General features: G+C 31.2%; 17 non-coding genes across 17 annotated transcripts; all 17 read left to right on the top strand.

The window, feature by feature from the left end:
* The first annotated feature begins 333 nt into the window (after window positions 1-333).
* Window positions 334-406, top strand: TRNAV-UAC (transfer RNA valine (anticodon UAC)). Its single transcript has one exon. It is a non-coding gene; the product is annotated as a tRNA-Val (tRNA).
* Window positions 407-1,717: 1,311 nt separating this feature from the next.
* TRNAV-UAC (transfer RNA valine (anticodon UAC)) lies at window positions 1,718-1,790 on the top strand. The gene has a single exon. It is a non-coding gene; the product is annotated as a tRNA-Val (tRNA).
* Window positions 1,791-3,099: 1,309 nt separating this feature from the next.
* On the top strand, window positions 3,100-3,172 carry TRNAV-UAC (transfer RNA valine (anticodon UAC)). Its single transcript has one exon. It is a non-coding gene; the product is annotated as a tRNA-Val (tRNA).
* A 1,315-nt stretch (window positions 3,173-4,487) lies between these two features.
* On the top strand, window positions 4,488-4,560 carry TRNAV-UAC (transfer RNA valine (anticodon UAC)). Its single transcript has one exon. It is a non-coding gene; the product is annotated as a tRNA-Val (tRNA).
* Window positions 4,561-5,872: 1,312 nt separating this feature from the next.
* On the top strand, window positions 5,873-5,945 carry TRNAV-UAC (transfer RNA valine (anticodon UAC)). The gene has a single exon. It is a non-coding gene; the product is annotated as a tRNA-Val (tRNA).
* Window positions 5,946-8,650: 2,705 nt separating this feature from the next.
* TRNAV-UAC (transfer RNA valine (anticodon UAC)) lies at window positions 8,651-8,723 on the top strand. The gene has a single exon. It is a non-coding gene; the product is annotated as a tRNA-Val (tRNA).
* Window positions 8,724-10,037: 1,314 nt separating this feature from the next.
* TRNAV-UAC (transfer RNA valine (anticodon UAC)) lies at window positions 10,038-10,110 on the top strand. The gene has a single exon. It is a non-coding gene; the product is annotated as a tRNA-Val (tRNA).
* Window positions 10,111-11,426: 1,316 nt separating this feature from the next.
* On the top strand, window positions 11,427-11,499 carry TRNAV-UAC (transfer RNA valine (anticodon UAC)). The gene has a single exon. It is a non-coding gene; the product is annotated as a tRNA-Val (tRNA).
* Window positions 11,500-12,810: 1,311 nt separating this feature from the next.
* TRNAV-UAC (transfer RNA valine (anticodon UAC)) lies at window positions 12,811-12,883 on the top strand. The gene has a single exon. It is a non-coding gene; the product is annotated as a tRNA-Val (tRNA).
* Window positions 12,884-15,587: 2,704 nt separating this feature from the next.
* Window positions 15,588-15,660, top strand: TRNAV-UAC (transfer RNA valine (anticodon UAC)). Its single transcript has one exon. It is a non-coding gene; the product is annotated as a tRNA-Val (tRNA).
* A 1,315-nt stretch (window positions 15,661-16,975) lies between these two features.
* Window positions 16,976-17,048, top strand: TRNAV-UAC (transfer RNA valine (anticodon UAC)). Its single transcript has one exon. It is a non-coding gene; the product is annotated as a tRNA-Val (tRNA).
* A 1,311-nt stretch (window positions 17,049-18,359) lies between these two features.
* On the top strand, window positions 18,360-18,432 carry TRNAV-UAC (transfer RNA valine (anticodon UAC)). The gene has a single exon. It is a non-coding gene; the product is annotated as a tRNA-Val (tRNA).
* Window positions 18,433-21,136: 2,704 nt separating this feature from the next.
* Window positions 21,137-21,209, top strand: TRNAV-UAC (transfer RNA valine (anticodon UAC)). The gene has a single exon. It is a non-coding gene; the product is annotated as a tRNA-Val (tRNA).
* Window positions 21,210-22,524: 1,315 nt separating this feature from the next.
* TRNAV-UAC (transfer RNA valine (anticodon UAC)) lies at window positions 22,525-22,597 on the top strand. Its single transcript has one exon. It is a non-coding gene; the product is annotated as a tRNA-Val (tRNA).
* A 300-nt stretch (window positions 22,598-22,897) lies between these two features.
* Window positions 22,898-22,970, top strand: TRNAV-UAC (transfer RNA valine (anticodon UAC)). The gene has a single exon. It is a non-coding gene; the product is annotated as a tRNA-Val (tRNA).
* Window positions 22,971-23,908: 938 nt separating this feature from the next.
* On the top strand, window positions 23,909-23,981 carry TRNAV-UAC (transfer RNA valine (anticodon UAC)). Its single transcript has one exon. It is a non-coding gene; the product is annotated as a tRNA-Val (tRNA).
* Window positions 23,982-25,293: 1,312 nt separating this feature from the next.
* TRNAV-UAC (transfer RNA valine (anticodon UAC)) lies at window positions 25,294-25,366 on the top strand. The gene has a single exon. It is a non-coding gene; the product is annotated as a tRNA-Val (tRNA).
* Window positions 25,367-27,540: the final 2,174 nt, after the last annotated feature.

A 27,540-nucleotide genomic window follows, 5' to 3' on the forward strand; every position in this document is an offset into this window, starting at 1 on the left:
AGTATACTTGAATTATGTCATTAAAAGGCATTTTATTTCTACAAAGTCTTACCAAAATATGCAAGCAGCTCTTGATAACAAGGCAAGAAAATACATAGCAAGACAATTTTGTTAAATCTCATGTCAGTAGAATACAAATGTTCAAGTTGCTAGAAATAATGCATATTTTTTTCAAATATAAATATTATTAGCTTGAAAAACTTTGTAAAATGTTCATTTGAAATAGATATATACAGGTTTATTTGACATTGTGCTCATTACTCTTTACTAAGTTTTAACTAAAATTTTTGATCTTGCAAGTTTGACCAACCATGTGAGGACAGCCTCCATCTTGGTTTCATAGTGCAGTGGTTATCACATCTGCTTTACACGCAGAAGGTCCTGGGTTTAATCCCCAGTGAAATCATATTTATTAATAATGACCTATACCAACAGGTATACTTTAAGGAAGTCTTTCCTGCTACTGCCCAATGTGAAATATGTTGTTTGTTCACTTACAAACTGTTTCTTCACTGCTAATGAGAATACATTTTATCTTAATAACATTTTGCTTTCAACCATAAAAAACTATCATAATAGAGCAAACAACTGATTAAAGAACTAAAGAAGTTTAAATTTATTTTGTTATTGTATAATAAATTGGTAACAAAATGATCATGCACATTTGTGATCATACAAACTTGGCCACCCATCATCCACCCATCTTGGTTTCATTGTGTAAGGGTTATCACATCTGCTTTACTCATGGAAGGTCCTGGGTTCAATCCCCAGTGAAACCAGATTTGTCAATACTGAACTTATTCAATCTGGTCCACTTTTAAGAAGCCTTTCCTGCTAATATCCAATGTTAGATGTGTTGTTTGTTCAATTATAAACTCTGTTCTTTCTCTGCTAATGAGAATACATTTTATATTAAAATCATTTAGCTTTCAACCATAAAAAATATCATAATACAGCAAACAACTGATTAAAGAACTAAAGAAGTTTCAATTTATTTTGTTATTGTAAAAGAGATTGGTAACAGTGTCATTTTTTTCTAATTAAAGCTAACATATGAATTGTAGCATCATTTCTAACTACTGTTTTCCCAACCTTTGAAAAAGATGCCACTCAACCCAGTATCTCCATGTAGCCATTTTCCCAGTACTTCAATTTTCACCTGACAATGCCAGTAACCATCCAATGCTGCAGAGGGTTGGTGTGATCAAGTTAATACATTAGAAGCTGCAATCATGTTATGTTGTATTATAACATTCACTCTTAGATCATCTGTTTTCAATGAAAACAGAAATGTCTAATTTTTATCTGCAAGTTTAGCAAAAATGATGATAAATGTAACATTTGGAATGGTAGTATTTTTGTTATCCTACAAGTTTTTTTAAAGCAGTATACTTGAATTATGTCATTAAAAAGCATTTTATTTCTACAAAGTCTTACCAAAATATGCAAGCAGCTCTTGATAACAAGGCAAGAAAATACATAGCAAGACAATCTTGTTAAATCTCATGTCAGTAGAATACAAATGTTCAAGTTGCTAGAAATAATGCTTATTTTTTCAAATATAAATATTATTAGCTTGAAAAACTTTGTAAAATGTTCATTTGAAATAGATATATACAGGTTTATTTGAGATTGTGCTCATTACTCTTTACTAAGTTTTAACTAAAATTTTTGATCATGCAAGTTTGACCAACCATGTAAGAACAGCCTCCATCTTGGTTTCATAGTGTAGTGGTAATCACATCTGCTTTACACGCAGAAGGTCCTGGGTTCAATCCCCAGTGAAATCAAATTTAGTAATCGTGACTTCTACCAGCAGGTATACTATAAGGAAGGCTTTCCTGCTACTGCCCAATGTGAAATATGTTGTTTGTTCACTTACAAACTGTTTCTTCACTGCTAATGAGAATACATTTTATCTTAAAAACATTTAGCCTTCAACCGTAAAAAAACTATCATAATAGAGCAAACAACTGATTAAAGAACTAAAGAAGTTTCAATTTATTTTGTTATTGTATAATAAATAGGTAACAAAGTGATCATGCACATTTCTGATCATACAAACTTGGCCAACCATTGTCTACTCATCTTATAGTGTAAGGGTTATCACATCTGCTTTACTCATGGAAGGGCTTAGGTTCAATCCCCAGTGAAACCAGATTTGTCAATACTGAACTTATTCAACTGGTCCACTTTTAAGAAGCCTTTCCTGCTAATATCAAATGTTAGATATGTTGTTAGTTCAATTATAAACTCTGTTCTTTCTCTGCTAATGAGAATACATTTTATCCTAAAATCATTTAGCTTTTAACCATAAAAAATATCATAATACAGCAAACATCTGATTCAAGAACTAAAGAAATTTCATTTTATTTTGTTATTGTAAAAGAGATTGGTAACAAAGAGTCGTTTTTTTCTAATTAAAGCTAACATATGAATTGTAGCATCATTTCTAACTACTGTTTTCCCAACCTTTGAAAAAATGCCTCTCAACCCAGTATCTCCATGTAGCCATTTTTCCCAGTACTTCAATTTTTACCTGACAATGCCAGCAACCATCCAATGCTGCAGAGCGTTGGTGTGATCAAGTTAATACATTAGAAGCTGCAATCATGTTATGTTGTATTATAACATTCACTCTTAGGTCATCTGTTTTCTATGAAAACAGAAATGTCTAATTTTTATCTGCAAGTTTAGCAAAAATGATGATAAATTTAACATTTGGAATGGTAGTATTTTTGTTATCCTACAAGTTTTTTTAAAGCAGTATACTTGAATTATGTCATTAAAAGGCATTTTATTTCTACAAAGTCTTACCAAAATATGTAAGCAGCTCTTGATAACAAGGCAAGAAAATACATAGCAAGACAATCTTGTTAAATCTCTTGTCAGTAGAATACAAATGTACAAGTTGCTAGAAATAAGGCATATTTTTTTCAAATATAAATATTATTAGCTTGAAAAACTTTGTAAAATGTTTCATTTGAAATAGCTATATACAGGTTTATTTGACATTGTGCTCCTTACTCTTTACTAAGTTTTAACTGAAATTTTTGATCATGCAAGTTTGACCAACCATGTAAGTACAGCCTCCGTCTTGGTTTCATAGTGTAGTGGTAATCACACCTGCTTTACACACAGAAGGTCCTGGGTTCAATCCCCAGTGAAATCAAATTTATTAATCATGACCTCTACCAACAGGTATACTATAAGGAAGGCTTTCCTGCTACTGCCCAATGTGAAATATGTTGTTTGTTCACTTGCAAACTGTTTCTTCACTGCTAATGAGAATATAATTTATCTTAAAAACATATAGCCTTCAACCATAAAAAAACTATCATAATAGAGCCAACAACTGATTAAAGAACTAAAGAAATTTCTATTTATTTTGTTATTGAACAATAAATTGGTAACAAAGTGATCATGCACATTTCTGATCATACAAACTTGGCCACCCATTGTCCACTCATCTTGGTTTCATAGTGTAAGGGTTATCACATCTGCTTCACTCGTGGAAGGTCCTGGGTTCAATCCCCAGTAAAACTGGATTTGTCAATACTGTACTTATTCAACTGGTCCACTTTTAAGAAGCCTTTCCTGCTAACATCCAATGTTAGATGTGTTGTTTGTTCAATTATAAACTCTGTTCTTTCTCTGCTAATGAGAATACATTTTATCCTAAAATCATTTAGCTTTTAACCATAAAAAATAACATAATACAGCAAACAACTGATTAAAGAACTAAAGAAGTTTCAATTTATTTTGTTGTTGTAAAAGAGATTGGTAACAAAGTGTCGTTTTTTTCTATTTAAAGCTAACATATGAATTGTAGCATCATTTCTAACTACTGTTTTCCCAACCTTTGAAAAAGATGCCACTCAACCCAGTATCTCCATGTAGCCATTTTTCCCAGTACTTCAATTTTCACCTGACAATGCCAGTAACCATCCAATGCTGCAGAGGTGTTGGTGTGATCAAGTTAATACATTAGAAGCTGCAATCATGTTATGTTGTATTATAACATTCACTCTTAGGTCATCTGTTTTCAATGAAAACAGAAATGTCTAATTTTTATCTGCAAGTTTAGCAAAAATGATGATAAATTTAACATTTGGAATTGTAGTATTTTTGTTAATCTACAAGTTTTTTTAAGCAGTATACTTGAATTATGTCATTAAAAGGCATTTTATTTCTACAAAGTCTTACCAAAATATGCAAGCAGCTCTTGATAACAAGGCAAGAAAATACATAGCAAGACATTCTTGTTAAATCTCATGTCAGTAGAATACAAATGTTCAAGTTGCTAGAAATAATGCATATTTTTTTCAAATATAAATATTATTAGCTTGAAAAACTTTGTAAAATGTTCATTTGAAATAGATATATACAGGTTTATTGGACATTGTGCTCATTACTCTTTACTAAGTTTTAACTAAAATTTTTGATCTTGCAAGTTTGACCAACCATGTGAGAACAGCCTACATCTTGGTTTCATAGTGTAGTGGTTATCACATCTGCTTTACACGCAGAAGGTCCTGGGTTCAATCCCCAGTGAAATCATATTTATTAATAATGACTTATACCAACAGGTATACTTTAAGGAAGGCTTTCCTGCTACTGCCCAATTTGAAATATGTTGTTTGTTCACTTACAAACTGTTTCTTCACTGCTAATGAGAATACATTTTATCTTAAAAACATTTAGCTTTCAACCATAAAAAACTATCGTAATAGAGCAAACAACTGATTAAAGAACTAAAGAAGTTAAAATTTATTTTGTTATTGTATAATAAATTGGTAACAAAGTGATCATGCACATTTGTGATCATACAAACTTGGCCACCCAACATCCACCCATCTTGGTTTCATAGTGTAAGGGTTATCACATCTGCTTTACTCATGGAAGGTCCTGGGTTCAATCCCCAGTGAAACCAGATTTGTCAATACTGAACTTATTCAATCTGGTCCACTTTTATGAAGCCTTTCCTGCTAATATCCAATGTTAGATGTGTTGTTTGTTCAATTATAAACTCTGTTCTTTCTCTGCTAATGAGAATACATTTTATCCTAAAATCATTTAGCTTTTAACCATAAAAAATATCATAATACAGCAAACAAATGATTAAAGAACTAAAGAAGTTTCAATTTATTTTGTTATTGTAAAAGAGATTGGTAACAGTGTCATTTTTTTCTAATTAAAGCTAACATATGAATTGTAGCATCATTTCTAACTACTGTTTTCCCAACCTTTGAAAAAGATGCCACTCAACCCAGTATCTCCATGTAGCCATTTTCCCAGTACTTCAATTTTCACCTGACAATGCCAGTAACCATCCAATGCTGCAGAGGGTTGGTGTGATCAAGTTAATACATTAGAAGCTGCAATCATGTTATGTTGTATTATAACATTCACTCTTAGGTCATCTGTTTTCAATGAAAACAGAAATGTCTAATTTTTATCTGCAAGTTTAGCAAAAATGATGATAAATTTAACATTTGGAATGGTAGTATTTTTGTTAATCTACAAGTTTTTTTTAAGCAGTATACTTGAATTATGTCATTAAAAGGCATTTTATTTCTACAAAGTCTTACCAAAATATGCAAGCAGCTCTTGATAACAAGGCAAGAAAATAGATAGCAAGACAATCTTGTTAAATCTCATGTCAGTAGAATACAAATGTTCAAGTTGCTAGAAATAATGCATATTTTTTTCAAATATAAATATTATTAGCTTGAAAAACTTTGTAAAATGTTCATTTGAAATAGATATATACAGGTTTATTGGACATTGTGCTCATTACTCTTTACTAAGTTTTAACTAAAATTTTTGATCTTGCAAGTTTTACCAACCATGTGAGGAGAGCCTCCATCTTGGTTTCATAGTGTAGTGGTTATCACATCTGCTTTACACGCAGAAGGTCCTGGGTTCAATCCCCAGTGAAATCATATTTATTAATAATGACTTATACCAACAGGTATACTTTAAGGAAGGCTTTACTGCTACTGCCCAATGTGAAATATGTTGTTTGTTCACTTACAAACTGTTTCTTCACTGCTAATGAGAATACTTTTTATCTTAAAAACATTTAGCTTTCAACCATAAAAAACTTTCATAATAGAGCAAACAACTGATTAAAGAACTAAAGAAGTTTAAATTTATTTTGTTATTGTATAAAAAATTGGTAACAAAGTGATCATGCACATTTGTGATCATACAAACTTGGCCACCCATCATCCACCCATCTTGGTTTCATAGTGTAAGGGTTATCACATCTGCTTTACTCATGGAAGGTCCTGGGTTCCATCCCTAGTGAAACCAGATTTGTCAATACTGAACTTATTCAATCTGGTCCACTTTTAAGAAGCCTTTCCTGCTAATATCCAATGTTAGATGTGTTGTTTGTTCAATTATAAACTCTGTTCTTTCTCTGCTAATGAGAATACATATTATCCTAAATTCATTTAGCTTTTAACGATAAAAATTATCATAATACAGCAAACATCTGATTCAAGAACTAAAGAAATTTCATTTTATTTTGTTATTGTAAAAGAGATTGGTAACAAAGTGTCGTTTTTTTCTAATTAAAGCTAACAAATGAATTGTAGCATAATTTCTAACTACTGTTTTCCCAACCTTTTTAAAAGATGCCACTCTACCCAGTATCTCCATGTAGCCATTTTTCCCAGTACTTCAATTTTTACCTGACAATGCCAGCAACCATCCAATGCTGCAGAGCGTTGGTGTGATCAAGTTAATACATTAGAAGCTGCAATCATGTTATGTTGTATTATAACATTCACTCTTAGGTCATCTGTTTTCAATGAAAACAGAAATGTCTAATTTTTAACTGCAAGTTTAGTAAAAATGATGATAAATTTAACATTTGGAATGGTAGTATTTTTGTTAATCTACAAGTTTTTTTTAAGCAGTATACTTGAATTATGTCATTAAAAGGCATTTTATTTCTACAAAGTCTTACCAAAATATGCAAGCAGCTCTTGATAACAAGGCAAGAAAATACATAGCAAGACAATCTTGTTAAATCTCTTGTCTGTAGAATACAAATGTACAAGTTGCTAGAAATAAGGCATATTTTTTTCAAATATAAACATTATTAGCTTGAAAAACTTTGTAAAATGTTTCATTTGAAATAGATATATACAGGTTTATTTGACATTGTGCTCATTACTCTTTACTAAGTTTTAACTGAAATTTTTGATCATGCAAGTTTGACCAACCATGTAAGTATAGCCTCCGTCTTGGTTTCATAGTGTAGTGGTAATCACACCTGCTATACACACAGAAGGTCCTGGGTTCAATCCCCAGTGAAATCAAATTTATTAATCATGACCTCTACCAACAGGTATACTATAAGGAAGGCTTTCCTGCTACTGCCCAATGTGAAATATGATGTTTGTTCACTTGCAAACTGTTTCTTCACTGCTAATGAGAATACAATTAATCTTAAAAACATTTAGCCTTCAACCATAAAAAACATTATCATAATAGAGCAAACAACTGATTAAAGAACTAAAGAAATTTCTATTTATTTTGTTATTGAACAATAAATTGGTAACAAAGTGATCATGCACATTTCTGATCATACAAACTTGGCCACCCATGGTCCCCTCATCTTTGTTTCAAAGTGTAAGGGTTATCACATCTGCTTTACTCATGGAAGGGCCTGGGTTCAATCCCCAGTGAAAACATGATTTGTCAATACTGAACTTATTCAACTGGTCCACTTTTAAGAAGCCTTTCCTGCTAATATCCAATGTTAGATATGTTGTTTGTTCAATTATAAACTCTGTTCTTTCTCTGCTAATGAGAATACATTTTATCCTAAATTCATTTAGCTTTTAACCATAAAAAATATCATAATACAGCAAACATCTGATTCAAGAACTAAAGAAATTTCAATTTATTTTGTTATTGTAAAAGAGATTGGTAACAAAGTGTCGTTTTTTTCTAATTAAAGCTAACATATGAATTGTAGCATCATTTCTAACTACTGTTTTCCCAACCTTTGAAAAAGATGCCACTCAACCCAGTATTTCCATGTAGCCATTTTCCCAGTACTTCAATTTTCACCTGACAATGCCAGTAACCATCCAATGCTGCAGAGGGTTGGTGTGATCAAGTTAATACATTAGAAGCTGCAATCATGTTATGTTGTATTATAACATTCACTCTTAGGTCATCTGTTTTCAATGAAAACAGAAATGTCTAATTTTTATCTGCAAGTTTAGCAAAAATGATGATAAATTTAACATTTGGAATGGTAGTATTTTTGTTAATCTACAAGTTTTTTTTAAGCAGTATACTTGAATTATTTCATTAAAAGGCATTTTATTTCTACAAAGTCTTACCAAAATATGCAAGCAGCTCTTGATAACAAGGCAAGAAAATAGATAGCAAGACAATCTTGTTAAATCTCATGTCAGTAGAATACAAATGTTCAAGTTGCTAGAAATAATGCATATTTTTTTCAAATATAAATATTATTAGCTTGAAAAACTTTGTAAAATGTTCATTTGAAATAGATATATACAGGTTTATTGGACATTGTGCTCATTACTCTTTACTAAGTTTTAACTAAAATTTTTGATCTTGCAAGTTTGACCAATCATGTGAGAACAGCCTCCATCTTGGTTTCATAGTGTAGTGGTTATCACATCTGCTTTACATGCAGAAAGTCCTGGGTTCAATCCCCAGTGAAATCAAATTTATTAATCGTGACCTATACCAACAAGTATACTTAAAGGAAGGCTTTCCTGCTACTGCCCAAAGTGAAATATGTTGTTTGTTCACTTACAAACTGTTTCTTCACTGCTAATGAGAATACATTTTATCATAAAAACATTTAGCCTTCAACCATAAAAAACTATCATAATAGAGCAAACAGCTGATTGAAGAACTAAAGAAGTTTCAATTTATTTTGTTATTGTATAATAAATTGGTAACAAAGTGATCATGCACATTTTTGATCATACAAACTTGGCCACCCATTGTCTACTCATCCTGGTTTCATAGCGTAAGGGTTATCACATCTGCTTTGCTTGTGGAAAGTGCTGGGTTCAATCCCCAGTGAAACCAGATATGAAAATAATGAACTTATTCAACTGGTCCACTTTTAAGAACCCTTTCCTGCTAATATCCAACGTTAGATATGTTGTTTATTCAATTAGAAACTATATTCTTTCTCGGCTAATGAGAATACATTTTATCCTAAAATCATTCAGCTTTTAACCATAAAAAATATCATAATACAGCAAACAACTGATTAAAGAACTAAGGAAGTTTTAATTTATTTTGTTATTGTAAAAGAGATTGGTAACAAAGTGTCATTTTTTTCTATTCAAAGCTAACATATGAATTGTAGCATCATTTCTAACTACTGTTTTCCCAACCTTTGAAAAAGATGCCACTCAACCCAGTATTTCCATGTTGCCATTTTTCCCAGTACTTCAATTTTCACCTGACAATGCCAGTAACCATCCAATGCTGCAGAGGGTTGGTGTGATCAAGTTAATACATTAGAAGCTGCAATCATGTTATGTTGTATTATAACATTCACTCTTAGGTCATCTGTTTTCAATGAAAACAGAAATGTCTAATTTTTATCTGCAAGTTTAGCAAAAATGATGATAAATTTAACATTTGGAATGGTAGTATTTTTGTTAATCTACAAGTTTTTTTTAAGCAGTATACTTGAATTATGTCATTAAAAAGCATTTTATTTCTACAAAGTCTTACCAAAATATGCAAGCAGCTCTTGATAACAAGGCAAGAAAATAGATAGCAAGACAATCTTGTTAAATCTCATGTCAGTAGAATACAAATGTTCAAGTTGCTAGAAATAATGCATATTTTTTTCAAATATAAATATTATTAGCTTGAAAAACTTTGTAAAATGTTCATTTGAAATAGATATATACAGGTTTATTGGACATTGTGCTCATTACTCTTTACTAAGTTTTAACTAAAATTTTTGATCTTGCAAGTTTGACCAACCATGTGAGAACAGCCTCCATCTTGGTTTCATAGTGTAGTGGTTATCACATCTGCTTTACATGCAAAAGGTCCTGGGTTCAATCCCCAGTGAAATCATATTTATTAATAATGACTTATACCAACAGGTATACTTTAAGGAAGGCTTTCCTGCTACTGCCCAATGTGAAATATGTTGTTTGTTCACTTACAAACTGTTTCTTCACTGCTAATGAGAATACTTTTTATCTTAAAAACATTTAGCTTTCAACCATAAAAAACTATCATAATAGAGCAAACAACTGATTAAAGAACTAAAGAAGTTTAAATTTATTTTGTTATTGTATAAAAAATTGGTAACAAAGTGATCATGCACATTTGTGATCATACAAACTTGGCCACCCATCATCCACCCATCTTGGTTTCATAGTGTAAGGGTTATCACATCTGCTTTACTCATGGAAGGTCCTGGGTTCAATCCCCAGTGAAACCAGATTTGTCAATACTGAACTTATTCAATCTGGTCCACTTTTAAGATGCCTTTCCTGCTAATATCCAATGTTAGATGTGTTGTTTGTTCAATTATAAACTCTGTTCTTTCTCTGCTAATGAGAATACATATTATCCTAAATTCATTTAGCTTTTAACGATAAAAATTATCATAATACAGCAAACATCTGATTCAAGAACTAAAGAAATTTCATTTTATTTTGTTATTGTAAAAGAGATTGGTAACAAAGTGTCGTTTTTTTCTAATTAAAGCTAACAAATGAATTGTAGCATAATTTCTAACTACTGTTTTCCCAACCTTTTTAAAAGATGCCACTCTACCCAGTATCTCCATGTAGCCATTTTTCCCAGTACTTCAATTTTTACCTGACAATGCCAGCAACCATCCAATGCTGCAGAGCGTTGGTGTGATCAAGTTAATACATTAGAAGCTGCAATCATGTTATGTTGTATTATAACATTCACTCTTAGGTCATCTGTTTTCAATGAAAACAGAAATGTCTAATTTTTAACTGCAAGTTTAGTAAAAATGATGATAAATTTAACATTTGGAATGGTAGTATTTTTGTTAATCTACAAGTTTTTTTTAAGCAGTATACTTGAATTATGTCATTAAAAGGCATTTTATTTCTACAAAGTCTTACCAAAATATGCAAGCAGCTCTTGATAACAAGGCAAGAAAATACATAGCAAGACAATCTTGTTAAATCTCTTGTCTGTAGAATACAAATGTACAAGTTGCTAGAAATAAGGCATATTTTTTTCAAATATAAACATTATTAGCTTGAAAAACTTTGTAAAATGTTTCATTTGAAATAGATATATACAGGTTTATTTGACATTGTGCTCATTACTCTTTACTAAGTTTTAACTGAAATTTTTGATCATGCAAGTTTGACCAATCATGTGAGAACAGCCCCCATCTTGGTTTCATAGTGTAGTGGTTATCACATCTGCTTTACATGCAGAAAGTCCTGGGTTCAATCCCCAGTGAAATCAAATTTATTAATCGTGACCTATACCAACAAGTATACTTAAAGGAAGGCTTTCCTGCTACTGCACAAAGTCAAATATGTTGTTTGTTCACTTACAAACTGTTTCTTCACTGCTAATGAGAATACATTTTATCATAAAAACATTTAGCCTTCAACCATAAAAAACTATCATAATAGAGCAAACAGCTGATTGAAGAACTAAAGAAGTTTCAATTTATTTTGTTATTGTATAATAAATTGGTAACAAAGTGATCATGCACATTTTTGATCATACAAACTTGGCCACCCATTGTCTACTCATCCTGGTTTCATAGCTTAAGGGTTATCACATCTGCTTTGCTTGTGGAAAGTGCTGGGTTCAATCCCCAGTGAAACCAGATATGAAAATAATGAACTTATTCAACTGGTCCACTTTTAAGAACCCTTTCCTGCTAATATCCAACGTTAGATATGTTGTTTATTCAATTAGAAACTATATTCTTTCTCGGCTAATGAGAATACATTTTATCCTAAAATCATTCAGCTTTTAACCATAAAAAATATCATAATACAGCAAACAACTGATTAAAGAACTAAGGAAGTTTTAATTTATTTTGTTATTGTAAAAGAGATTGGTAACAAAGTGTCATTTTTTTCTATTCAAAGCTAACATATGAATTGTAGCATCATTTCTAACTACTGTTTTCCCAACCTTTGAAAAAGATGCCACTCAACCCAGTATTTCCATGTTGCCATTTTTCCCAGTACTTCAATTTTCACCTGACAATGCCAGTAACCATCCAATGCTGCAGAGCGTTGGTGTGATCAAGTTAATACATTAGAAGCTGCAATCAAATTTTGTATTATATCATTCACTCTTAGGTCATCTGTTTTCAATGAAAACAGAAATGTCTAATTTTTATCTGCAAGTTTAGCAAAAATGATGATAAATTTAACATTTGAATGGTAGTATTTTTGTTATCCTACAAGTTTTTTTTAAGCAGTATACTTGAATTATGTTAATAAAAGGCATTTTATTTCTACAAAGTCTTACCAAAATATGCAAGCAGCTCTTGATAACAAGGCAAGAAAATACATAGCAAGGAAATCTTCTTAAATCTCATGTCAGTAGAATACAAATGTTCAAGTTGCTAGAAATAATGCATATTTTTTTCAAATATAAATATTATTAGCTTGAAAAACTTTGTAAAATGTTTCATTTGAAATAGATATATACAGGTTTATTTGACATTGTGCTCATTACTCTTTACAAAGTTTTAACTAAAATTTTTGATCTTGCAAGTTTGACCAACCATGTGAGCACAGCCTCCATCTTGGTTTCATAGTGTAGTGGTTATCACATCTGCTTTACACGCAGAAGGTCCTGGGTTCAATCCCCAGTGAAATCATATTTATTAATCATGACCTATACCAACAGGTATACTTTAAGGAAGGCTTTCCTGCTACTGCCCAATGTGAAATATGTTGTTTGTTCACTAACAAACTGTTTCTTCACTGCTAATGAGAATACATTTTATCTTAAAAACATTTAGCTTTCAACCATAAAAAACTATCATAATAGAGCAAACAACTGATTAAAGAACTAAAGAAGTTTCAATTTATTTTGTTATTGTATAATAAATTGGTAACAAAGTGATCATGCACAATTGTGATCATACAAACTTGGCCACCCATTGTCCACTCATCCTGGTTTCATAGTGTAAGGGTTATCACATCTGCCTTACTCATGGAAGGTACTGGGTTCAATCCCCAGTGAAAACAGATTTGACAATACTGAACTCATTCAACTGGTTCACTTTTAAGAAGCCTTTCTTGCTAATATCCAATGTTAGATGTGTTGTTTATTCAATTATAAACTCTGTTCTTTCTCTGCTAATGAGAATACATTTTATCCCAAAATCATTTAGCTTTTAACCATAAAAAATATCATAATACAGCAAACAACTGATTCAAGAACTAAAGAAATTTCATTTTATTTTGTTATTGTAAAAGAGATTGGTAACAAAGTGTCGTTTTTTTCTAATTAAAGCTAACAAATGAATTGTAGCATCATTTCTAACTACTGTTTTCCCAACCTTTTTAAAAGATGCCACTCAACCCAGTATCTCCATGTAGCCATTTTTCCCAGTACTTCAATTTTTACCTGACAATGCCAGCAACCATCCAATGCTGCAGAGCGTTGGTGTGATCAAGTTAATACATTAGAATCTGCAATCATGTTATGTTGTATTATAACATTCACTCTTAGGTCATCTGTTTCCAATAAAAACAGAAATGTCTAATTTTTATCTGCAAGTTTAGTAAAAATGATGATAAATTTAACATTTGGAATGGTAGTATTTTTGTTAATCTACAAGTTTTTTTTAAGCAGTATACTTGAATTATGTCATTAAAAGGCATTTTATTTCTACAAAGTCTTACCAAAATATGCAAGCAGCTCTTGATAACAAGGCAAGAAAATACATAGCAAGACAATCTTGTTAAATCTCTTGTCTGTAGAATACAAATGTACAAGTTGCTAGAAATAAGGCATATTTTTTTCAAATATAAACATTATTAGCTTGAAAAACTTTGTAAAATGTTTCATTTGAAATAGATATATACAGGTTTATTTGACATTGTGCTCATTACTCTTTACTAAGTTTTAACTGAAATTTTTGATCATGCAAGTTTGACCAACCATGTAAGTACAGCCTCCGTCTTGGTTTCATAGTGTAGTGGTAATCACACCTGCTATACACACAGAAGGTCCTGGGTTCAGTCCCCAGTAAAATCAAATTTATTAATCATGACCTCTACCAACAGGTATACTATATGGAAGGCTTTCCTGCTACTGCCCAATGTGAAATATGTTGTTTGTTCACTTGCAAACTGTTTCTTCACTGCTAATGAGAATACAATTTATCTTAAAAACATTTAGCCTTCAACCATAAAAAAACTATCATAATAGAGCAAACAACTGATTAAAGAACTAATGAAATTTCTATTTATTTTGTTATTGAACAATAAATTGGTAACAAAGTGATCATGCACATTTCTGATCATACAAACTTTGCCAACCATTGTCCACTCATCTTGGTTTCATAGTGTAAGGGTTATCACATCTGCTTCACTCGTGGAAGATCCTGGGTTCAATCCCCAGTAAAACTGGATTTGTCAATACTGTACTTATTCAACTGGTCCACTTTTAAGAAGCCTTTCCTGCTAACATCCAATGTTAGATGTGTTGTTTGTTCAATTATAAACTCTGTTCTTTCTCTGCTAATGAGAAAACATTTTATCCTAAAATCATTTAGCTTTTAACCATAAAAAATAACATAATACAGCAATCAACTGATTAAAGAACTAAAGAAGTTTCAATTTATTTTGTTGTTGTAAAAGAGATTGGTAACAAAGTGTCGTTTTTTTCTATTTAAAGCTAACATATGAATTGTAGCATAATTTCTAACTACTGTTTTCCCAACCTTTGAAAAAGATGCCACTCAACCCAGTATCTCCATGTAGCCATTTTTCCCAGTACTTCAATTTTCACCTGACAATGCCAGTAACCATCCAATGCTGCAGAGGTGTTGGTGTGATCAAGTTAATACATTAGAAGCTGCAATCATATTATGTTGTATTATAACATTCACTCTTAGATCATCTGTTTTCAATGAAAACAGAAATGTCTAATTTTTATCTGCAAGTTTAGCAAAAATGATGATAAATTTAACATTTGGAATGGTAGTATTTTTGTTATCCTACAAGTTTTTTTTAAGCAGTATACTTGAATTATGTCATTAAAGGGCATTTTATTTCTACAATGTCTTACCAAAATATGCAAGCAGCTCTTGATAACAAGGCAAGAAAATACATAGCAAGACATTCTTGTTAAATCTCATGTCAGTAGAATACAAATGTTCAAGTTGCTAGAAATAATGCATATTTTTTTCAAATATAAATATTATTAGCTTGAAAAACTTTGTAAAATGTTCATTTGAAATAGATATATACAGGTTTATTGGACATTGTGCTCATTACTCTTTACTAAGTTTTAACTAAAATTTTTGATCTTGCAAGTTTGACCAACCATGTGAGAACAGCCTCCATCTTGGTTTCATAGTGTAGTGGTTATCACATCTGCTTTACACGCAGAAGGTCCTGGGTTCAATCCCCAGTGAAATCATATTTATTAATAATGACTTATACCAACAGGTATACTTTAAGGAAGGCTTTCCTGCTACTGCCCAATTTGAAATATGTTGTTTGTTCACTTACAAACTGTTTCTTCACTGCTAATGAGAATACATTTTATCTTAAAAACATTTAGCTTTCAACCATAAAAAACTATCGTAATAGAGCAAACAACTGATTAAAGAACTAAAGAAGTTAAAATTTATTTTGTTATTGTATAATAAATTGGTAACAAAGTGATCATGCACATTTGTGATCATACAAACTTGGCCACCCATGGTCCCCTCATCTTTGTTTCAAAGTGTAAGGGTTATCACATCTGCTTTACTCATGGAAGGGCCTGGGTTCAATCCCCAGTGAAAACATGATTTGTCAATACTGAACTTATTCATCTGGTCCACTTTTAAGAAGCCTTTCCTGCTAATATCCAATGTTAGATGTGTTGTTTGTTCAATTATAAACTCTGTTCTTTCTCTGCTAATGAGAATACATTTTATCCTAAAATCATTTAGCTTTTAACCATAAAAAATAACATAATACAGAAATCAACTGATTAAAGAACTAAAGAAGTTTCAATTTATTTTGTTGTTGTAAAAGAGATTGGTAACAAAGTGTCGTTTTTTTCTATTTAAAGCTAACATATGAATTGTAGCATAATTTCTAACTACTGTTTTCCCAACCTTTGAAAAAGATGCCACTCAACCCAGTATCTCCATGTAGCCATTTTTCCCAGTACTTCAATTTTCACCTGACAATGCCAGCAACCATCCAATGCTGCAGAGGTGTTGGTGTGATCAAGTTAATACATTAGAAGCTGCAATCATATTATGTTGTATTATAACATTCACTCTTAGGTCATCTGTTTTCAATGAAAACAGTAATGTCTAATTTTTATCTGCAAGTTTAGCAAAAATGATGATAAATTTAACATTTGGAATGGTAGTATTTTTGTTAATCTACAAGTTTTTTTAAGCAGTATACTTGAATTATTTCATTAAAAGGCATTTTATTTCTACAAAGTCTTACCAAAATATGCAAGCAGCTCTTGATAACAAGGCAAGAAAATACATAGCAAGACAATCTTGTTAAATCTCATGTCAGTAGAATACAAATGTTCAAGTTGCTAGAAATAATGCATATTTTTTTCAAATATAAATATTATTAGCTTGAAAAACTTTGTAAAATGTTCATTTGAAATAGATATATACAGGTTTATTAGACATTGTGCTCATTACTCTTTACTAAGTTTTAACTAAAATTTTTGATCTTGCAAGTTTGACCAACCATGTGAGGACAGCCTTCATCTTGGTTTCATAGTGTAGTGGTTATCACATCTGCTTTACATGCAGAAAGTCCTGGGTTCAATCCCCAGTGAAATCAAATTTATTAATCGTGACCTATACCAACAAGTATACTTAAAGGAAGGCTTTCCTGCTACTGCACAAAGTCAAATATGTTGTTTGTTCACTTACAAACTGTTTCTTCACTGCTAATGAGAATACATTTTATCATAAAAACATTTAGCCTTCAACCATAAAAAACTATCATAATAGAGCAAACAGCTGATTGAAGAACTAAAGAAGTTTCAATTTATTTTGTTATTGTATAATAAATTGGTAACAAAGTGATCATGCACATTTTTGATCATACAAACTTGGCCACCCATTGTCTACTCATCCTGGTTTCATAGCTTAAGGGTTATCACATCTGCTTTGCTTGTGGAAAGTGCTGGGTTCAATCCCCAGTGAAACCAGATATGAAAATAATGAACTTATTCAACTGGTCCACTTTTAAGAACCCTTTCCTGCTAATATCCAACGTTAGATATGTTGTTTATTCAATTAGAAACTATATTCTTTCTCGGCTAATGAGAATACATTTTATCCTAAAATCATTCAGCTTTTAACCATAAAAAATATCATAATACAGCAAACAACTGATTAAAGAACTAAGGAAGTTTTAATTTATTTTGTTATTGTAAAAGAGATTGGTAACAAAGTGTCATTTTTTTCTATTCAAAGCTAACATATGAATTGTAGCATCATTTCTAACTACTGTTTTCCCAACCTTTGAAAAAGATGCCACTCAACCCAGTATTTCCATGTTGCCATTTTTCCCAGTACTTCAATTTTCACCTGACAATGCCAGTAACCATCCAATGCTGCAGAGCGTTGGTGTGATCAAGTTAATACATTAGAAGCTGCAATCAAATTTTGTATTATATCATTCACTCTTAGGTCATCTGTTTTCAATGAAAACAGAAATGTCTAATTTTTATCTGCAAGTTTAGCAAAAATGATGATAAATTTAACATTTGAATGGTAGTATTTTTGTTATCCTACAAGTTTTTTTTAAGCAGTATACTTGAATTATGTTAATAAAAGGCATTTTATTTCTACAAAGTCTTACCAAAATATGCAAGCAGCTCTTGATAACAAGGCAAGAAAATACATAGCAAGGAAATCTTCTTAAATCTCATGTCAGTAGAATACAAATGTTCAAGTTGCTAGAAATAATGCATATTTTTTTCAAATATAAATATTATTAGCTTGAAAAACTTTGTAAAATGTTTCATTTGAAATAGATATATACAGGTTTATTTGACATTGTGCTCATTACTCTTTACAAAGTTTTAACTAAAATTTTTGATCTTGCAAGTTTGACCAACCATGTGAGCACAGCCTCCATCTTGGTTTCATAGTGTAGTGGTTATCACATCTGCTTTACACGCAGAAGGTCCTGGGTTCAATCCCCAGTGAAATCATATTTATTAATCATGACCTATACCAACAGGTATACTTTAAGGAAGGCTTTCCTGCTACTGCCCAATGTGAAATATGTTGTTTGTTCACTAACAAACTGTTTCTTCACTGCTAATGAGAATACATTTTATCTTAAAAACATTTAGCTTTCAACCATAAAAAACTATCATAATAGAGCAAACAACTGATTAAAGAACTAAAGAAGTTTCAATTTATTTTGTTATTGTATAATAAATTGGTAACAAAGTGATCATGCACAATTGTGATCATACAAACTTGGCCACCCATTGTCCACTCATCCTGGTTTCATAGTGTAAGGGTTATCACATCTGCCTTACTCATGGAAGGTACTGGGTTCAATCCCCAGTGAAAACAGATTTGACAATACTGAACTCATTCAACTGGTTCACTTTTAAGAAGCCTTTCTTGCTAATATCCAATGTTAGATGTGTTGTTTATTCAATTATAAACTCTGTTCTTTCTCTGCTAATGAGAATACATTTTATCCCAAAATCATTTAGCTTTTAACCATAAAAAATATCATAATACAGCAAACAACTGATTCAAGAACTAAAGAAATTTCATTTTATTTTGTTATTGTAAAAGAGATTGGTAACAAAGTGTCGTTTTTTTCTAATTAAAGCTAACAAATGAATTGTAGCATCATTTCTAACTACTGTTTTCCCAACCTTTTTAAAAGATGCCACTCAACCCAGTATCTCCATGTAGCCATTTTTCCCAGTACTTCAATTTTTACCTGACAATGCCAGCAACCATCCAATGCTGCAGAGCGTTGGTGTGATCAAGTTAATACATTAGAATCTGCAATCATGTTATGTTGTATTATAACATTCACTCTTAGGTCATCTGTTTCCAATAAAAACAGAAATGTCTAATTTTTATCTGCAAGTTTAGTAAAAATGATGATAAATTTAACATTTGGAATGGTAGTATTTTTGTTAATCTACAAGTTTTTTTTAAGCAGTATACTTGAATTATGTCATTAAAAGGCATTTTATTTCTACAAAGTCTTACCAAAATATGCAAGCAGCTCTTGATAACAAGGCAAGAAAATACATAGCAAGACAATCTTGTTAAATCTCTTGTCTGTAGAATACAAATGTACAAGTTGCTAGAAATAAGGCATATTTTTTTCAAATATAAACATTATTAGCTTGAAAAACTTTGTAAAATGTTTCATTTGAAATAGATATATACAGGTTTATTTGACATTGTGCTCATTACTCTTTACTAAGTTTTAACTGAAATTTTTGATCATGCAAGTTTGACCAACCATGTAAGTACAGCCTCCGTCTTGGTTTCATAGTGTAGTGGTAATCACACCTGCTATACACACAGAAGGTCCTGGGTTCAGTCCCCAGTAAAATCAAATTTATTAATCATGACCTCTACCAACAGGTATACTATATGGAAGGCTTTCCTGCTACTGCCCAATGTGAAATATGTTGTTTGTTCACTTGCAAACTGTTTCTTCACTGCTAATGAGAATACAATTTATCTTAAAAACATTTAGCCTTCAACCATAAAAAAACTATCATAATAGAGCAAACAACTGATTAAAGAACTAATGAAATTTCTATTTATTTTGTTATTGAACAATAAATTGGTAACAAAGTGATCATGCACATTTCTGATCATACAAACTTTGCCAACCATTGTCCACTCATCTTGGTTTCATAGTGTAAGGGTTATCACATCTGCTTCACTCGTGGAAGATCCTGGGTTCAATCCCCAGTAAAACTGGATTTGTCAATACTGTACTTATTCAACTGGTCCACTTTTAAGAAGCCTTTCCTGCTAACATCCAATGTTAGATGTGTTGTTTGTTCAATTATAAACTCTGTTCTTTCTCTGCTAATGAGAAAACATTTTATCCTAAAATCATTTAGCTTTTAACCATAAAAAATAACATAATACAGCAATCAACTGATTAAAGAACTAAAGAAGTTTCAATTTATTTTGTTGTTGTAAAAGAGATTGGTAACAAAGTGTCGTTTTTTTCTATTTAAAGCTAACATATGAATTGTAGCATAATTTCTAACTACTGTTTTCCCAACCTTTGAAAAAGATGCCACTCAACCCAGTATCTCCATGTAGCCATTTTTCCCAGTACTTCAATTTTCACCTGACAATGCCAGTAACCATCCAATGCTGCAGAGGTGTTGGTGTGATCAAGTTAATACATTAGAAGCTGCAATCATATTATGTTGTATTATAACATTCACTCTTAGATCATCTGTTTTCAATGAAAACAGAAATGTCTAATTTTTATCTGCAAGTTTAGCAAAAATGATGATAAATTTAACATTTGGAATGGTAGTATTTTTGTTATCCTACAAGTTTTTTTTAAGCAGTATACTTGAATTATGTCATTAAAGGGCATTTTATTTCTACAATGTCTTACCAAAATATGCAAGCAGCTCTTGATAACAAGGCAAGAAAATACATAGCAAGACATTCTTGTTAAATCTCATGTCAGTAGAATACAAATGTTCAAGTTGCTAGAAATAATGCATATTTTTTTCAAATATAAATATTATTAGCTTGAAAAACTTTGTAAAATGTTCATTTGAAATAGATATATACAGGTTTATTGGACATTGTGCTCATTACTCTTTACTAAGTTTTAACTAAAATTTTTGATCTTGCAAGTTTGACCAACCATGTGAGAACAGCCTCCATCTTGGTTTCATAGTGTAGTGGTTATCACATCTGCTTTACACGCAGAAGGTCCTGGGTTCAATCCCCAGTGAAATCATATTTATTAATAATGACTTATACCAACAGGTATACTTTAAGGAAGGCTTTCCTGCTACTGCCCAATTTGAAATATGTTGTTTGTTCACTTACAAACTGTTTCTTCACTGCTAATGAGAATACATTTTATCTTAAAAACATTTAGCTTTCAACCATAAAAAACTATCGTAATAGAGCAAACAACTGATTAAAGAACTAAAGAAGTTAAAATTTATTTTGTTATTGTATAATAAATTGGTAACAAAGTGATCATGCACATTTGTGATCATACAAACTTGGCCACCCATGGTCCCCTCATCTTTGTTTCAAAGTGTAAGGGTTATCACATCTGCTTTACTCATGGAAGGGCCTGGGTTCAATCCCCAGTGAAAACATGATTTGTCAATACTGAACTTATTCATCTGGTCCACTTTTAAGAAGCCTTTCCTGCTAATATCCAATGTTAGATGTGTTGTTTGTTCAATTATAAACTCTGTTCTTTCTCTGCTAATGAGAATACATTTTATCCTAAAATCATTTAGCTTTTAACCATAAAAAATAACATAATACAGAAATCAACTGATTAAAGAACTAAAGAAGTTTCAATTTATTTTGTTGTTGTAAAAGAGATTGGTAACAAAGTGTCGTTTTTTTCTATTTAAAGCTAACATATGAATTGTAGCATAATTTCTAACTACTGTTTTCCCAACCTTTGAAAAAGATGCCACTCAACCCAGTATCTCCATGTAGCCATTTTTCCCAGTACTTCAATTTTCACCTGACAATGCCAGCAACCATCCAATGCTGCAGAGGTGTTGGTGTGATCAAGTTAATACATTAGAAGCTGCAATCATATTATGTTGTATTATAACATTCACTCTTAGGTCATCTGTTTTCAATGAAAACAGTAATGTCTAATTTTTATCTGCAAGTTTAGCAAAAATGATGATAAATTTAACATTTGGAATGGTAGTATTTTTGTTAATCTACAAGTTTTTTTAAGCAGTATACTTGAATTATTTCATTAAAAGGCATTTTATTTCTACAAAGTCTTACCAAAATATGCAAGCAGCTCTTGATAACAAGGCAAGAAAATACATAGCAAGACAATCTTGTTAAATCTCATGTCAGTAGAATACAAATGTTCAAGTTGCTAGAAATAATGCATATTTTTTTCAAATATAAATATTATTAGCTTGAAAAACTTTGTAAAATGTTCATTTGAAATAGATATATACAGGTTTATTAGACATTGTGCTCATTACTCTTTACTAAGTTTTAACTAAAATTTTTGATCTTGCAAGTTTGACCAACCATGTGAGGACAGCCTTCATCTTGGTTTCATAGTGTAGTGGTTATCACATCTGCTTTACATGCAGAAAGTCCTGGGTTCAATCCCCAGTGAAATCAAATTTATTAATCGTGACCTATACCAACAAGTATACTTAAAGGAAGGCTTTCCTGCTACTGCACAAAGTGAAATATGTTGTTTGTTCACTTACAAACTGTTTCTTCACTGCTAATGAGAATACATTTTATCATAAAAACATTTAGCCTTCAACCATAAAAAACTTTCATAATAGAGCAAACAGCTGATTGAAGAACTAAAGAAGTTTCAATTTATTTTGTTATTGTATAATAAATTGGTAACAAAGTGATCATGCACATTTTTGATCATACAAACTTGGCCACCCATTGTCTACTCATCCTGGTTTCATAGTGTAAGGGTTATCACATCTGCTTTACTTGTGGAAGGTCCTGGGTTCAATCCCCAGTGAAACCAGATATAAAAATAATGAACTTATTCAACTGGTACACTTTTAAGAACCCTTTCCTGCTAATATCCAACGTTAGATATGTTGTTTATTCAATTAGAAACTATATTCTTTCTCGGCTAATAAGAATACATTTTATCCTAAAATCATTCAGCTTTTAACCATAAAAAATATCATAATACAGCAAACAACTGATTAAAGAACTAAGGAAGTTTTAATTTATTTTGTTATTGTAAAAGAGATTGGTAACAAAGTGTAATTTTTTTCTATTCAAAGCTAACATATGAATTGTAGCATCATTTCTAACTACTGTTTTCCCAACCTTTGAAAAAGATGCCACTCAACCCAGTATTTCCATGTTGCCATTTTTCCCAGTACTTCAATTTTCACCTGACAATGCCAGTAACCATCCAATGCTGCAGAGCGTTGGTGTGATCAAGTTAATACATTAGAAGCTGCAATCAAATTTTGTATTATATCATTCACTCTTAGGTCATCTGTTTTCAATGAAAACAGAAATGTCTAATTTTTATCTGCAAGTTTAGCAAAAATGATGATAAATTTAACATTTGAATGGTAGTATTTTTGTTATCCTACAAGTTTTTTTTAAGCAGTATACTTGAATTATGTTAATAAAAGGCATTTTATTTCTACAAAGTCTTACCAAAATATGCAAGCAGCTCTTGATAACAAGGCAAGAAAATACATAGCAAGGAAATCTTCTTAAATCTCATGTCAGTAGAATACAAATGTTCAAGTTGCTAGAAATAATGCATATTTTTTTCAAATATAAATATTATTAGCTTGAAAAACTTTGTAAAATGTTTCATTTGAAATAGATATATACAGGTTTATTTGACATTGTGCTCATTACTCTTTACAAAGTTTTAACTAAAATTTTTGATCTTGCAAGTTTGACCAACCATGTGAGCACAGCCTCCATCTTGGTTTCATAGTGTAGTGGTTATCACATCTGCTTTACACGCAGAAGGTCCTGGGTTCAATCCCTAGTGAAATCATATTTATTAATCATGACCTATACCAACAGGTGTACTTTAAGGAAGGCTTTCCTGCTACTGCCCAATGTGAAATATGTTGTTTGTTCACTAACAAACTGTTTCTTCACTGCTAATGAGAATACATTTTATCTTAAAAACATTTAGCTTTCAACCATAAAAAACTATCATAATAGAGCAAACAACTGATTAAAGAACTAAAGAAGTTTCAATTTATTTTGTTATTGTATAATAAATTGGTAACAAAGTGATCATGCACAATTGTGATCATACAAACTTGGCCACCCATTGTCCACTCATCCTGGTTTCATAGTGTAAGGGTTATCACATCTGCCTTACTCGTGGAAGGTACTGGGTTCAATCCCCAGTGAAAACAGATTTGACAATACTGAACTCATTCAACTGGTTCACTTTTAAGAAGCCTTTCTTGCTAATATCCAATGTTAGATGTGTTGTTTATTCAATTATAAACTCTGTTCTTTCTCTGCTAATGAGAATACATTTTATCCCAAAATCATTTAGCTTTTAACCATAAAAAATATCATAATACAGCAAACAACTCATTAAAGTACTAAAGAAGTTTCAATTTATTTTGTTATTGTAAAAGAGATTGGTAACAGTGTCATTTTTTTCTAATTAAAGCTAACATCTGAATTGTAGCATCATTTCTAATTACTGTTTTCCCAACCTTTGAAAAAAGATGCCACTCAACCCAGTATCTCCATGTAGCCATTTTCCCAGTACTTCAATTTTCACCTGACAATGCCAGTAACCATCCAATGCTGCAGAGGGTTGGTGTGATCAAGTTAATACATTAGAAGCTGCAATCATGTTATGTTGTATTATAACATTCACTCTTAGGTCATCTGTTTTCAATGAAAACAGAAATGTCTAATTTTTATCTGCAAGTTTAGCAAAAATGATGATAAATTTAACATTTGGAATGGTAGTATTTTTGTTAATCTACAAGTTTTTTTTAAGCAGTATACTTGAATGATGTCATTAAAAAGCATTTTATTTCTACAAAGTCTTACCAAAATATGCAAGCAGCTCTTGATAACAAGGCAAGAAAATAGATAGCAAGACAATCTTGTTAAATCTCATGTCAGTAGAATACAAATGTTCAAGTTGCTAGAAATAATGCATATTTTTTTCAAATATAAATATTATTAGCTTGAAAAACTTTGTAAAATGTTCATTTGAAATAGATATATGCAGGTTTATTGGACATTGTGCTCATTACTCTTTACTAAGTTTTAACTAAAATTTTTGATCTTGCAAGTTTGACCAACCATGTGAGGACAACCTCCATCTTGGTTTCATAGTGTAGTGGTTATCACATCTGCTTTACACGCAAAAGGTCCTGGGTTCAATCCCCAGTGAAATCATATTTATTAATAATGACTTATACCAACAGGTATACTTTAAGGAAGGCTTTCCTGCTACTGCCCAATGTGAAATATGTTGTTTGTTCACTTACAAACTGTTTCTTCACTGCTAATGAGAATACTTTTTATCTTAAAAACATTTAGCTTTCAACCATAAAAAACTATCATAATAGAGCAAACAACTGATTAAAGAACTAAAGAAGTTTAAATTTATTTTGTTATTGTATAAAAAATTGGTAACAAAGTGATCATGCACATTTGTGATCATACAAACTTGGCCACCCATCATCCACCCATCTTGGTTTCATAGTGTAAGGGTTATCACATCTGCTTTACTCATGGAAGGTCCTGGGTTCAATCCCCAGTGAAACCAGATTTGTCAATACTGAACTTATTCAATCTGGTCCACTTTTAAGATGCCTTTCCTGCTAATATCCAATGTTAGATGTGTTGTTTGTTCAATTATAAACTCTGTTCTTTCTCTGCTAATGAGAATACATATTATCCTAAATTCATTTAGCTTTTAACGATAAAAATTATCATAATACAGCAAACATCTGATTCAAGAACTAAAGAAATTTCATTTTATTTTGTTATTGTAAAAGAGATTGGTAACAAAGTGTCGTTTTTTTCTAATTAAAGCTAACAAATGAATTGTAGCATCATTTCTAACTACTGTTTTCCCAACCTTTTTAAAAGATGCCACTCAACCCAGTATCTCCATGTAGCCATTTTTCCCAGTACTTCAATTTTTACCTGACAATGCCAGCAACCATCCAATGCTGCAGAGCGTTGGTGTGATCAAGTTAATACATTAGAATCTGCAATCATGTTATGTTGTATTATAACATTCACTCTTAGGTCATCTGTTTCCAATGAAAACAGAAACATCTAATTTTTATCTGCAAGTTTAGCAAAAATGATGATAAATTTAACATTTGGAATGGTAGTATTTTTGTTAATCTACAAGTTTTTTTTAAGCAGTATACTTGAATTATGTCATTAAAAGGCATTTTATTTCTACAAAGTCTTACCAAAATATGCAAGCAGCTCTTGATAACAAGGCAAGAAAATACATAGCAAGACAATCTTGTTAAATCTCTTGTCTGTAGAATACAAATGTACAAGTTGCTAGAAATAAGGCATATTTTTTTCAAATATAAACATTATTAGCTTGAAAAACTTTGTAAAATGTTTCATTTGAAATAGATATATACAGGTTTATTTGACATTGTGCTCATTACTCTTTACTAAGTTTTAACTGAAATTTTTGATCATGCAAGTTTGACCAACCATGTAAGTACAACCTCCGTCTTGGTTTCATAGTGTAGTGGTAATCACACCTGCTATACACACAGAAGGTCCTGGGTTCAATCCCCAGTAAAATCAAATTTATTAATCATGACCTCTACCAACAGGTATACTATAAGGAAGGCTTTCCTGCTACTGCCCAATGTGAAATATGTTGTTTGTTCACTTGCAAACTGTTTCTTCACTGCTAATGAGAATACAATTTATCTTAAAAACATTTAGCCTTCAACCATAAAAAAACTATCATAATAGAGCAAACAACTGATTAAAGAACTAAAGAAATTTCTATTTATTTTGTTATTGAACAATAAATTGGTAACAAAGTGATCATGCACATTTCTGATCATACAAACTTTGCCAACCATTGTCCACTCATCTTGGTTTCATAGTGTAAGGGTTATCACATCTGCTTCACTCGTGGAAGTTCCTGGGTTCAATCCCCAGTAAAACTGGATTTGTCAATACTGTACTTATTCAACTGGTCCACTTTTAAGAAGCCTTTCCTGCTAACATCCAATGTTAGATGTGTTGTTTGTTCAATTATAAACTCTGTTCTTTCTCTGCTAATGAGAAAACATTTTATCCTAAATCATTTAGCTTTTAACCATAAAAAATAACATAATACAGCAATCAACTGATTAAAGAACTAAAGAAGTTTCAATTTATTTTGTTGTTGTAAAAGAGATTGGTAACAAAGTGTCGTTTTTTTCTATTTAAAGCTAACATATGAATTGTAGCATAATTTCTAACTACTGTTTTCCCAACCTTTGAAAAAGATGCCACTCAACCCAGTATCTCCATGTAGCCATTTTTCCCAGTACTTCAATTTTCACCTGACAATGCCAGTAACCATCCAATGCTGC

This window comes from Taudactylus pleione, unplaced genomic scaffold (genome assembly GCF_031769625.1).
Source record: "Taudactylus pleione unplaced genomic scaffold, aTauple2 ptg000085l, whole genome shotgun sequence".
NCBI lineage: Eukaryota > Metazoa > Chordata > Amphibia > Anura > Myobatrachidae > Taudactylus > Taudactylus pleione.